The 13,217-nt window shown below is 38.3% G+C and overlaps 1 long non-coding RNA gene across 1 annotated transcript in view; it reads right to left on the minus strand.

The window, feature by feature from the left end:
* The window catches only part of LOC145998463 (uncharacterized), a 55,363-nt gene that overhangs the window by 7,449 nt on the left and 34,697 nt on the right, over positions 1-13,217 (minus strand). Inside the window, exon 4 of the long non-coding RNA XR_014443319.1 lies at positions 1,293-1,447. This is a non-coding gene — a long non-coding RNA (uncharacterized LOC145998463). The remainder of the gene's footprint in view (positions 1-1,292; positions 1,448-13,217) is intronic.

Raw genomic sequence — 13,217 nt, forward strand, 5'->3', positions numbered from 1 at the left:
ATGATGCTCGGGACGTCTGGAAAGGGTTTCCCCCTCAGCGGTTCCTTCATCTTGGAAAACAAATCAAAGTCGGAGGGACTCATGTCAGGAGAATAAGGTGGGTGCTCCAACACCTCGTACATACATACAAAAATATGCCGATCATTCTCCAGCAATCTGCGAAGTGCATCAAGGTGGTGTGGATCTGTTGCCATGCGAGGATGCCCGCCACCATGTTCTTTCGCGGCTGATTTACGACCACTTTCAAATGCCTTGGCCCATCTGGCAATGGTACGATACTGTAAAGCATTGTCCCACATGCCTCCTGTAAGCCCTTGTGAATTTGCCGTGCATTCCTTCGCCGTGCAATCTGAAATTTGATGAATATTCGCTGTTCTTCACGCGTGAACATTGTTCAGAGTGGTATTATACAGGCACTTCACTTTAACGTCTTCTAACTGCCACACAACAGTACTATTAAGCAACAACACCTACAAACGATCAGTAGTACAAGACTAAACAAGACCAGATCGTCTATTGTCCCAGCGACAACTGACAAGCATATACCAAAAGTGTTGCCACTACAAGAAAAATTGCCCTCGTATGTATCTCATTCCAAATTCCAAAGAACACATAAACAACTAAAAATCAGTTTAATATAAAGAGCAAAAGAGATGTAGGTCACCATTACCTAGCTGTTCCTTGGAAAGTTATAAGGCATAAAATACTTTTTTTTAATATATACAGGGTGAGTCATAAATATGGCTACACGTTTGAAGTAAATGTCATGTGTGACTGTACTGTGTAGAGGGAAATGGTGAATGGTATATTGAACTTGAAACTTCATTTCCTCATTTCAGATAAGTGTCACATGCTCTAGCTTTCTCGAGATTGCGTTGAACATACAGCAGCAAGTTACAGTTATAGTGTGGGCAATTTTATGCCAGAATGATCGTAAGACTGGTGAGACGTGTTTTTAATGTAACATTGTTGCCATCAACTGTGGGAAAGTGGAGGAAATGACTGCTTACATCAAGTTGTTGTTTATTATAAGCTCATTGCTGTGCACACAGTTCTCATGATCATTCTGGTATGTAATTACCCAAGCTGCAACTGTAAGTTGTTGCTGCATGTTCAGCGCCATCTTGGCTAATGACGTAAGCTCAGGTATGAGACTCTTTTCTGAAATTAAAAACAAATGAAGTTTCATACATCATTCACCATTTCGCTCTACACTGTACAGTAACACACTATATTTACTTCAAACGTGCAGCCATATTTCTGATTCACCCTGTATATAAAAGGGTGGTTACCTTGTAAGATGTAGTAACATGTTGGCTACAATACAGTTCATGTCTTCATAAGGTTGATGTAAAGCAGGGGTCACCTCTGGAACCAAATTGACAGCTGAATCCAGTTTCTTCATCAGGAAGTGCTTGTACGTCTGTGGGCAGATATCCACGAGAGCCTAGAAAGGAATTTTAATGTAGCAAACATGGAAAGGTTACAAAATAGGCATGTTTAAAAACAGTCTAGTTATTTTCCCACAGTTCTTTCCGAACATATATTCACAAATATATGGAAGTCAATATCAAATACTCAGAGTCATATTAGTGTCTTGAGTTGTGGAATATTTACTGGGGTGTCAGTGGAAGGAAAAACTCTATGTGTATGTGTGTGTGTGGGAAAGGGGGGGATATGTGAAATTTCAGTAATGCTGCATATTTAACTCATTTTCTATTGAACTCTACTTTGCATGAGGAATGACTCTACCCTGACAATATAGTTAACAGATGAACTTTTCTATTTACAGCTTAAATGCGGGTCCACATGAACAAATTGACAATACTACATCTAAAGTGTAAGAAATAAATAAAGTAAATGAGATTTTGTTTTAAGTTCACTTTATGCACAGATATGCTGATTGGGACTCCGACGTGCAGTTTAAAGTGGGGCACGAACCACTATGTGCCTCCACCAGGTATGGAACCTGGAACATCTTGATTACAAGGCAATGGCATTACAAATTAGATTTTTATTTTTTTGAAAAGCCTGGAAAAGTTTTCCTATTATTTTTGAATGTGTCTCATCTTGTAATTTTGCTTTGAATGGATATTTACTCCAGTTGAGTGTATTTATGTTTGCAAGATGAAAATTACTTTACATATGTGCAGTTCTTTATCCAATTAATAATATAACTAGCGTTGATAAATTATATTTAAAATGAAGTGGCTTATTTTCTCTTATTTGAGCATACCAACAATATGCATTTCCTTTTTTATTGTTATTGCATGTGTACATCACTCATTCCCTTAAATATTGATTGTTTGGTTTCAACAATAAAGTTGGACATTATTTATTGCTAGGATATCTAATAAGTAATTTGTATCTCCAATGTACAAGTTAGTTACATCATAAGCAAGAAGAGAAGAAATATACAGGATTTTTTAAAAAGATCTTAATTTTTGCTGCATGGTCTTAATAACCATAACCATCTTAATCAATAATCAATAATGTTTACGTTTTAATGTTATCTCTAGTATTCATAAAGTATTTATTGTACATGACAGTTCTTTGTGCTGGATGAAACATGTTTTTGACGAGTCAGACTAATGCAGGTGCATGCACAACCTAAGCAGGACCGGACCTACAGTTTGAAGTAGGATATAAAGCAATGAAATATGTCCCCACTGTGATTTGAACACAGAATCCCATGATTACAATGTCCTAGCATTAACTAGCCTGTCTACAATTTCTTGAAAACCTAAATTCCCTGATTACTCCACGTTTTCCAGTCCAAGAACCAACATTTTTCAGACCACTTAATAGAGGCATGCATATTTTGTTTTTGACAGAGAAACGAAATGTGAAACAGCACACTATAATATGTATTCATTTTTCATGTTTTTGAGAGATGTGAGGTGCATTTTTCCACCATATTTTGTCACGAAATTATGCAGAATGAATTGCAAAATGCAAAATACACTCATAAACACGAAATTTAGAAATTTATTTTCCTCAACACTTTCTGAAGTCCGAATTTTCCTGCAATGTATGCAAATCACGGAAATTTGATTAATTCTGCTGTAAATATTTGAGAAGCAAAAATGGACTCCTTTATGAAGGAATAAACTTAATCTTCTTATAACTAAATAAATGTACTATTAGAAAGGATTTTTTTTTTATTTTGTGTAACAAAGGTAGATTATAAAATTAAAATTAGGGTTGTATTCACAAATTTAACACCGAAATGACATTTTTATGTACTGCTCTTGATCCATAAATGTACCCACTTTTTGTACCGAAATCTTGAACTTTTATTCACCATAAATTTGTGGCTCTAGCAATGAATGTACATGAACACACATTTACAACTACTAACATTTTTAGTTATATACTCACCCTCAGAATTCCACATATAATCTTCTATTTATAGTAAGTGGAAGTTTGTCTCATCTTTCACAAGCAAATTATTAACAAAAAAAATAACTTTTTTTTTAAAAATTCATAATTATAGAGGAAGTAGAGCATAGCTACAGTAAAATTTATTAATATATTGCTCCAGTTAATTATCTACCAAACGCCCTAAAAAAATTCGGATTTACCCAGAAAAAATAAAATTTCCTTGACTTTTCCATGATTTTTCCAGAAAAAATAAATTCCCTGAGCTTTTCCAGATTGATCAACATCCTGTTCACTGAAATGCTATTGAGAATACCCACAAAATGTTCCAACTGGACATTCAATGTACTACTATTTAGAAAATTGAGAGTACTAAAGCACATTATGCAAATTTCTATTTTGTGCTGACAACTTTGTAACTTTTGGAACCAATCTTTAGCATTTTAAGTGATGTATCACTAAGTTTACAATTTTTACAAATGATATACAAATACAGTGGAACCTCGATTATTCGCTTTCCAGGTGGATCAAGATGAAAAACATCATAAAAAGCAGGAAAATTTCAAATGTAGGGAAATTTTATAACATTCTGCTCTGTTGGGACCATCAAGATTGAATGCATACTGCAGGAAAATGTAAAATCGGCGATCCACTGTATCTCTACAGACAGATGTCCATAAAGGTTTTGTCAAAAAGAGTGGTTTGCAGATAAGATTGAATATTTATATCTTATATCTGCAGTAGCACTGGCAGACGATTCTACACAGATAAAACAGCGGAAGCGAAAAATCAGGCGAAGCCAGGCTGGCTCGGTAGCTCAGTGGTAGAACTATGACACGGAATGCCAGAGACCCGGGTTCGAGTCCTGGTCGAGTCTGCATTTTTTGCTAACAGTTCTACGTAAGAGTGAATATAGTATTGAAGATTCATGAGGACTGAAAAGGGTAGAGAATTCGAGAAGGAATACAAATTTGTTGGGAGAACTTGTTCTGGAGAAATTACACAAATTTGATTGATTGATTGCTTTATTTTACTTCGCTTTTCTTGACACTTTTGGCTAATCACAATGATGAAGATGAGTGATGATATGATAAAACTGATTGACACTTATGAACTTATAATATAAGGATAATATGACAGAAATTTGCAATACATGCTCCAATTATCTCTACTTTGAACATGTTTCTCTATTTCAGGTGAAGAACATCCAGTATTCAAGCCATGAGTTGTCTGTATGCAGTGTTTCCAGTTTTCAAGTTTGACTGATATTATGTTTATTACGCATTTGCCTTACTAATTTTATTTTAAGAAATGCTTGCCTTTGTGTTTAGTCTACAAAGGAATGATGCTATGAATGTGATAGGTCATAACAAAGAAAAACATATCAGTTGAACTTGAAGGTGGATATGAAATTTTGCTTTCAAAGTAAAAAAGATGTATGTTGTTGTTGAATGTGATATCCTCATATAATATTAATTTAGTGCTAAGTAAGCAAAAAGGTTAAAACTAGTTTAAATGTACAGTGCAAAATTTCAACATTCATACCACCAAAAAATATTGTATTCCACCATTAAACTTGGTGTATCAGGAGCTGTAAATTTTGCTTTTCATTTTCATGTCTTGTTAAGTATAAATATGCTCTAAAACTGATGTTCATAATCATATTGGGGAAGGGGGTGCAGAGGTAGCACCACATTTTCACAATCTTGACCAATTGTGAAGGTAATGTGATCAGCAACATGTTCCAGTTATTTTCAATACAAACGTTACATTGAACTGTGAGGCAATAACAAGCACTTGATAATTTCATCTGTCTATTTATCTTAGATGGGTTTACATGCAGCCAAATGATTAGTACACTCAATCTTTGGTGCAAGTGGTCCTGGGTTTAATCCCTGGTGAGAACCCAAAAAGTTATGATTTTAAGCCAGCACTGAGAGGACAATGGGAAGAGCTCCTTGAAATGAAGTGCATCAGACTCTGGTTCAGATGACTGGGAACGAAACTCAACATGTTGGTCATGTGGCACGAAATAAAATGCCATTTAGCAGGTCTCAACACCGTAAGGGTTCTTGCCACAGAAAGTATAGTCTGATTTAGGTGCTGTAGTTCCTCAAATGTCAATTCCTTGTCATATTCGACATTGGCAGAGCGACAGAATCAAATCTGATAAGGTCATAAGAATATATATACCATAGATGAAATAGTGAATATCTATGAATTTGACAGCTTGAGAGATTGCCTTAGGGAGATATCATGATGTTATAATACTTCATCAGATTGGTTCTCTTCTTTAATATTTTACATTTAGTATAATCCATTTCTTGTACATATTAAGTACAAAATATTATACGACGGGCATTCAAGTCAAACTAGGACTTTAGCAAGTGGCTAGTGTGTCATATTTCTGATAGGTGGTGCACATGTCGGGTACCAGTCCATAGATCATTATTGAAGATGACAGACAACAATGTTAATGGCGTGTGGTGGTGAAGTTTATTGTAAACAAAGGTGTAAAATCCATTGAGATCTACAGAAGACTTTAAGCTCAGTATGGTTATGTGACGCTCAGTCGCAGTCTGCAAACGATTAAAAGATGGGTGTACATTCGTCAGTGGTGATCCTGGTCCTGGTAGTTCCCTACCCACAGCTCTCCTTGGATGGTTCAGGCATACTGACAAATCTTTCTATGCCGAAGCTTTCCAGGCATTAGTTAAAGGTTGGGATAAGTGTGTAAATGTAGTAGGCGAGTATGTCGAAAAATAAATGCAGTTTACACTCCTTGAAATTAGTTCTTTTATTTAATAAATTCAAAAGTCCCGGTTTGACTTGAACACCCCTTGTATTTTCGGCTGTACTTTCTGAGTATAGTGAAGCAATATTCAGAGAAGAATGCCACTCCATTCCAGGTTCTACGAGGAGGGGACTTAAAGATGATTCCGATGCAGATGTCTGAAACAAGAAGGACCCAGCTGTGCCATTCTACTTTCAAAAAAGGATGTGTACAAAAGATAAGTAATGATGTTTTCTTTAATATTTTACATTTAGTATAATCCATTTCTTGTTATACATTTAGTATAATCCATTTCTTGTTATTTTAGGATGTCTGTCTGAAAAAAAGACAGGGTGTTTACCTGCGAGCTGTTAACGTCTCGGAACATCCAGCGCTCACCTTCAGAACGGGTTCTGCTCCAGGGATTGGTGGGTAGGGAGAGAGTGGCCGATCTCCAGATGAACACTAGAAGGAATTCTGGAGGTTGGCAGTCTTGCAGGATTGTGCATTTTGTCTTTATTTCAGGTAGACATGTTAGTATCTTTGGGTTCATTCTGTTTACTACAAGTTTTTTTCTCTTTTTCAGGTTAAATTCCATCACAGGATGTACCAGGAGAATTGTGGTGAGTTTTCTATAATATTCCATTCTCTTTTCTTGTTATTTTAGGATGTCTGTCTGAAAAAAAGACAGGGTGTTTACCTGCGAGCTGTTAACGTCTCGGAACATCCAGCGCTCACCTTCAGAACGGGTTCTGCTCCAGGGATTGGTGGGTAGGGAGAGAGTGGCCGATCTCCAGATGAACACTAGAAGGAATTCTGGAGGTTGGCAGTCTTGCAGGATTGTGCATTTTGTCTTTATTTCAGGTAGACATGTTAGTATCTTTGGGTTCATTCTGTTTACTACAAGTTTTTTTCTCTTTTTCAGGTTAAATTCCATCACAGGGTGTACCAGGAGAATTGTGGTGAGTTTTCTATAATATTCCATTCTCTTTTCTTGTTATTTTAGGATGTCTGTCTGAAAAAAAGACAGGGTGTTTACCTGCGAGCTGTTAACGTCTCGGAACATCCAGCGCTCACCTTCAGAACGGGTTCTGCTCCAGGGATTGGTGGGTAGGGAGAGAGTGGCCGATCTCCAGATGAACACTAGAAGGAATTCTGGAGGTTGGCAGTCTTGCAGGATTGTGCATTTTATCTTTATTTCAGGTAGACATGTTAGTATCTTTGGGTTCATTCTGTTTACTACAAGTTTTTTTCTCTTTTTCAGGTTAAATTCCATCACAGGGTGTACCAGGAGAATTGTGGTGAGTTTTCTATAATATTCCATTCTCTTTTCTTGTTATTTTAGGATGTCTGTCTGAAAAAAAGACAGGGTGTTTACCTGCGAGCTGTTAACGTCTCGGAACATCCAGCGCTCACCTTCAGAACGGGTTCTGCTCCAGGGATTGGTGGGTAGGGAGAGAGTGGCCGATCTCCAGATGAACACTAGAAGGAATTCTGGAGGTTGGCAGTCTTGCAGGATTGTGCATTTTGTCTTTATTTCAGGTAGACATGTTAGTATCTTTGGGTTCATTCTGTTTACTACAAGTTTTTTTCTCTTTTTCAGGTTAAATTCCATCACAGGGTGTACCAGGAGAATTGTGGTGAGTTTTCTATAATATCTCATTCTCTTTTCTTGTTATTTTAGGATGTCTGTCTGAAAAAAAGACAGGGTGTTTACCTGCGAGCTGTTAACGTCTCGGAACATCCAGCGCTCACCTTCAGAACGGGTTCTGCTCCAGGGATTGGTGGGTAGGGAGAGAGTGGCCGATCTCCAGATGAACACTAGAAGGAATTCTGGAGGTTGGCAGTCTTGCAGGATTGTGCATTTTGTCTTTATTTCAGGTAGACATGTTAGTATCTTTGGGTTCATTCTGTTTACTACAAGTTTTTTTCTCTTTTTCAGGTTAAATTCCATCACAGGGTGTACCAGGAGAATTGTGGTGAGTTTTCTATAATATTCCATTCTCTTTTCTTGTTATTTTAGGATGTCTGTCTGAAAAAAAGACAGGGTGTTTACCTGCGAACTGTTAACGTCTCGGAACATCCAGCGCTCACCTTCAGAACGGGTTCTTCTCCAGGGATTGGTGGGTAGGGAGAGAGTGGCCGATCTCCAGATGAACACTAGAAGGAATTCTGGAGGTTGGCAGTCTTGCAGGATTGTGCATTTTGTCTTTATTTCAGGTAGACATGTTAGTATCTTTGGGTTCATTCTGTTTACTACAAGTTTTTTTCTCTTTTTCAGGTTAAATTCCATCACAGGGTGTACCAGGAGAATTGTGGTGAGTTTTCTATAATATTCCATTCTCTTTTCTTGTTATTTTAGGATGTCTGTCTGAAAAAAAGACAGGGTGTTTACCTGCGAGCTGTTAACGTCTCGGAACATCCAGCGCTCACCTTCAGAACGGGTTCTGCTCCAGGGATTGGTGGGTAGGGAGAGAGTGGCCGATCTCCAGATGAACACTAGAAGGAATTCTGGAGGTTAGCCGTCTTGCAGGATTGTGCATTTTGTCTTTATTTCAGGTAGACATGTTAGTATCTTTGGGTTCATTCTGTTTACTACAAGTTTTTTTCTCTTTTTCAGGTTAAATTCCATCACAGGGTGTACCAGGAGAATTGTGGTGAGTTTTCTATAATATTCCATTCTCTTTTCTTGTTATTTTAGGATGTCTGTCTGAAAAAAAGACAGGGTGTTTACCTGCGAGCTGTTAACGTCTCGGAACATCCAGCGCTCACCTTCAGAACGGGTTTTGCTCCAGGGATTGGTGGGTAGGGAGAGAGTGGCCGATCTCCAGATGAACACTAGAAGGAATTCTGGAGGTTGGCAGTCTTGCAGGATTGTGCATTTTGTCTTTATTTCAGGTAGACATGTTAGTATCTTTGGGTTCATTCTGTTTACTACAAGTTTTTTTTCTCTTTTTCAGGTTAAATTCCATCACAGGGTGTACCAGGAGAATTGTGGTGAGTTTTCTATAATATTCCATTCTCTTTTCTTGTTATTTTAGGATGTCTGTCTGAAAAAAAGACAGGGTGTTTACCTGCGAACTGTTAACGTCTCGGAACATCCAGCGCTCACCTTCAGAACGGGTTCTTCTCCAGGGATTGGTGGGTAGGGAGAGAGTGGCCGATCTCCAGATGAACACTAGAAGGAATTCTGGAGGTTGGCAGTCTTGCAGGATTGTGCATTTTGTCTTTATTTCAGGTAGACATGTTAGTATCTTTGGGTTCATTCTGTTTACTACAAGTTTTTTTCTCTTTTTCAGGTTAAATTCCATCACAGGGTGTACCAGGAGAATTGTGGTGAGTTTTCTATAATATTCCATTCTCTTTTCTTGTTATTTTAGGATGTCTGTCTGAAAAAAAGACAGGGTGTTTACCTGCGAGCTGTTAACGTCTCGGAACATCCAGCGCTCACCTTCAGAACGGGTTCTGCTCCAGGGATTGGTGGGTAGGGAGAGAGTGGCCGATCTCCAGATGAACACTAGAAGGAATTCTGGAGGTTAGCCGTCTTGCAGGATTGTGCATTTTGTCTTTATTTCAGGTAGACATGTTAGTATCTTTGGGTTCATTCTGTTTACTACAAGTTTTTTTCTCTTTTTCAGGTTAAATTCCATCACAGGGTGTACCAGGAGAATTGTGGTGAGTTTTCTATAATATTCCATTCTCTTTTCTTGTTATTTTAGGATGTCTGTCTGAAAAAAAGACAGGGTGTTTACCTGCGAGCTGTTAACGTCTCGGAACATCCAGCGCTCACCTTCAGAACGGGTTTTGCTCCAGGGATTGGTGGGTAGGGAGAGAGTGGCCGATCTCCAGATGAACACTAGAAGGAATTCTGGAGGTTGGCAGTCTTGCAGGATTGTGCATTTTGTCTTTATTTCAGGTAGACATGTTAGTATCTTTGGGTTCATTCTGTTTACTACAAGTTTTTTTTCTCTTTTTCAGGTTAAATTCCATCACAGGGTGTACCAGGAGAATTGTGGTGAGTTTTCTATAATATTCCATTCTCTTTTCTTGTTATTTTAGGATGTCTGTCTGAAAAAAAGACAGGGTGTTTACCTGCGAGCTGTTAACGTCTCGGAACATCCAGCGCTCACCTTCAGAACGGGTTCTGCTCCAGGGATTGGTGGGTAGGGAGAGAGTGGCCGATCTCCAGATGAACACTAGAAGGAATTCTGGAGGTTGGCAGTCTTGCAGGATTGTGCATTTTGTCTTTATTTCAGGTAGACATGTTAGTATCTTTGGGTTCATTCTGTTTACTACAAGTTTTTTTCTCTTTTTCAGGTTAAATTCCATCACAGGATGTACCAGGAGAATTGTGGTGAGTTTTCTATAATATTCCATTCTCGTTTCTTGTTATTTTAGGATGTCTGTCTGAAAAAAAGACAGGGTGTTTACCTGCGAGCTGTTAACGTCTCGGAACATCCAGCGCTCACCTTCAAAACGGGTTCTGCTCCAGGGATTGGTGGGTAGGGGAGAGTAGCCGATCTCCAGATGAACACTAGAAGGGATTCCAGAGGTTGGCAGTGTTGCAGGATTGTGCATTTTGTCTTTATTTCAGGTAGACATATTAGTATCTTTCCGTTTATTCTGTTTACTACAAGTTTATCTCTTTTCAGGTCAATTCATATCTACTGGATGGAGTGCCCTTAAGAAAATTGCAGGTTGGTAATCAATTATAAGGTGTTATGTACATAGACAGATTGTTTTCTACCAGGTTAAAGTATATATTTTAAGGAACCTTAAACACTATCTGCAAACAGACAACTCACAACCACCCTACTCTGAAAATGGAATTCAGATAAATAAGATAGTCTTCGTGTTTTCTTTAGTGTCAGTTGCATAATGAAATATTCATGTAAGCTAGTTGTAAATTTATAAATATTATAATATATTGGTTGTGTTCTAATGTTTTTGTTTCTAATACAGGTTCTTTGTTTTTTTGGGCAAATATAAAATTTGCAATTGCAGATGCGTACAATCATATTTCCATGGTTATTTGTAGTGTTTTCAAATTAAGTACGTACATTCTGATGAACTTTTTTTCATTTTCATAATTAGTAGTAGTAAGTCTTGAAGCTTTCCTGATGACGAAGATGAGAGTGACATTAGCTATTGAAAGCTGGGAATTTTTTTCACAATTCACCTGGTCGATAGCCCGAGAGAATCTTTTCATCTTTTTCATAATCAGTTTTTAATCAAACATCTAATGATATGGGATTTTTACAATTTTGACATTTTAATGAATTGATTTTTGTGATGTTTGCTTTTTTTTTAAACAATGAAATCATAATTTTTAACCACACCAGATGGTACTTGCAAGAAATATAACAAATTATATATATAAAGTAGTGAAAAATATAGTTGTTGACAGAAAGCATTACTCAGAAATTTGTGGACCTCTTCCACTTTTGAGGTTGTTCAGATGTTATCAGCACTTGCAAGTACCATCTGGCAGTCCTAAGTCTGTTGAAGTGGGAAGGGAGATTATGATTTCAAATTCTTTTCATCTGCCAAGACAGACAGACTTCCATTCACTTTCTGGCTTGCCAATGGCAAAACAAGCACATGAGGAAGCTACTCCTGTATCAATGGATGTGCTGTAATTCTCAGAGTACAATGGAAAAATGGAATACCAAAGCAGTGTGCCAATGGAGCTGAGGACAGTGCCTACCAGCTGTGCCAGTTAATAATTCTTAATTTCGTCGCTGGATGGCGCTGGAAGCAAGGGTTGGTGCACAGTCTCAACTGTTACGTCAGTGTGTTACCAGGATAGTTCCTGTCAAAATGCCGTGGATGTGCAACCGAGTGCAAGTGATCGTGATATTGAGTTTGTGTGGGAAACATGTTGACCGTCAAACCAAATAAGGAGCATGTGCGACACGTCCTGCTTTTCTTGTTCAATCAAAAGAAAAACGCGAGTGAAAGCTATCGTATCCTTGTGGAAACGTACGGTGACAATGTCCTAACGCAAGATGCGTGTGTGCGTTGGTTTCAACGATTCAAAAGTGGTGATTTCGACTTGAGACAAAGATCGCCCGGGACAGCTGAAAAAATTCCAAGATGCCGAATTGCAATCACTGTTGGACGAAGACGATACGCAAATGCAACAGCAACTGGCAAAGAAGTTAAATGTTGGTCGCCAAACCATATCTGATCGTCTTCATGCCATGGGAAAGATCCAGAAGGCAGGAAAATGGGCCCCACATCATCTGAATGACTGACAAATGGAAAAGTGAAAAATGGTGTGTGAAGTGTTGCTTGCTCGGCATGAAAGAAAGTCTTTCTTGCATTGGATAGTGACTGGGGACGAAAAATGGATCTACTTCAAGAACCCAAAATGCAAAAAGTAATGGATTGACCCAGGACAACCTTCAACATCGACCGCAAAACCGAATCGCTTCGGAAGGAAGACAATGCTGTGCATTTGGTGGGATCAGAAGGGTGTGGTGTACCATGAGCTTCTGAAACCAGATGAAACAGTGAATGCCGTTCGCTACTGTCAACAACTCATCAATTTGAACCATGCATTGATCGAAAAGCATCCAGATTGGGTGACAAGACATGGAAAAGTGATTTTGCAGCACGACAACGCCTCATCACACACAGCGAAAGGCATCAGACACACCATTTCTGCACTTCCCTGGAAATTCTTTCCCCACCCGCCATACTCACCAGACTTAGCCCCTTCGGACTACCACTTGTTTTCATCGATGTTTCACTCACTTCCCCAGCAACACTTCAACAATTACGAAGATGTCGAACAATGGCTTGCTTACTGGATCACCTCAAAATGTGAATGATTTTTCTGGAAGGGCATCCACAATTTGACGGACAGATGACACAATGTATAGCTAGCGATGGCACATACTTTGAATAAAGCATTTGTTACCTTTCACCCCAGATACACTTGTTTTCTTTCGGATCAATTAAGAATTATTAACCGGCACACCTGGTAAAGGTATGGAGGGGGTGGAAAATAAGAAGATGCATACAATTTGTTGGCAAGTACATTAATGACATAGACACC

The sequence above is a fragment of the Lepisma saccharinum genome, chromosome 14 (genome assembly GCF_977018435.1).
Source record: "Lepisma saccharinum chromosome 14, izLepSacc3.1, whole genome shotgun sequence".
NCBI lineage: Eukaryota > Metazoa > Arthropoda > Insecta > Zygentoma > Lepismatidae > Lepisma > Lepisma saccharinum.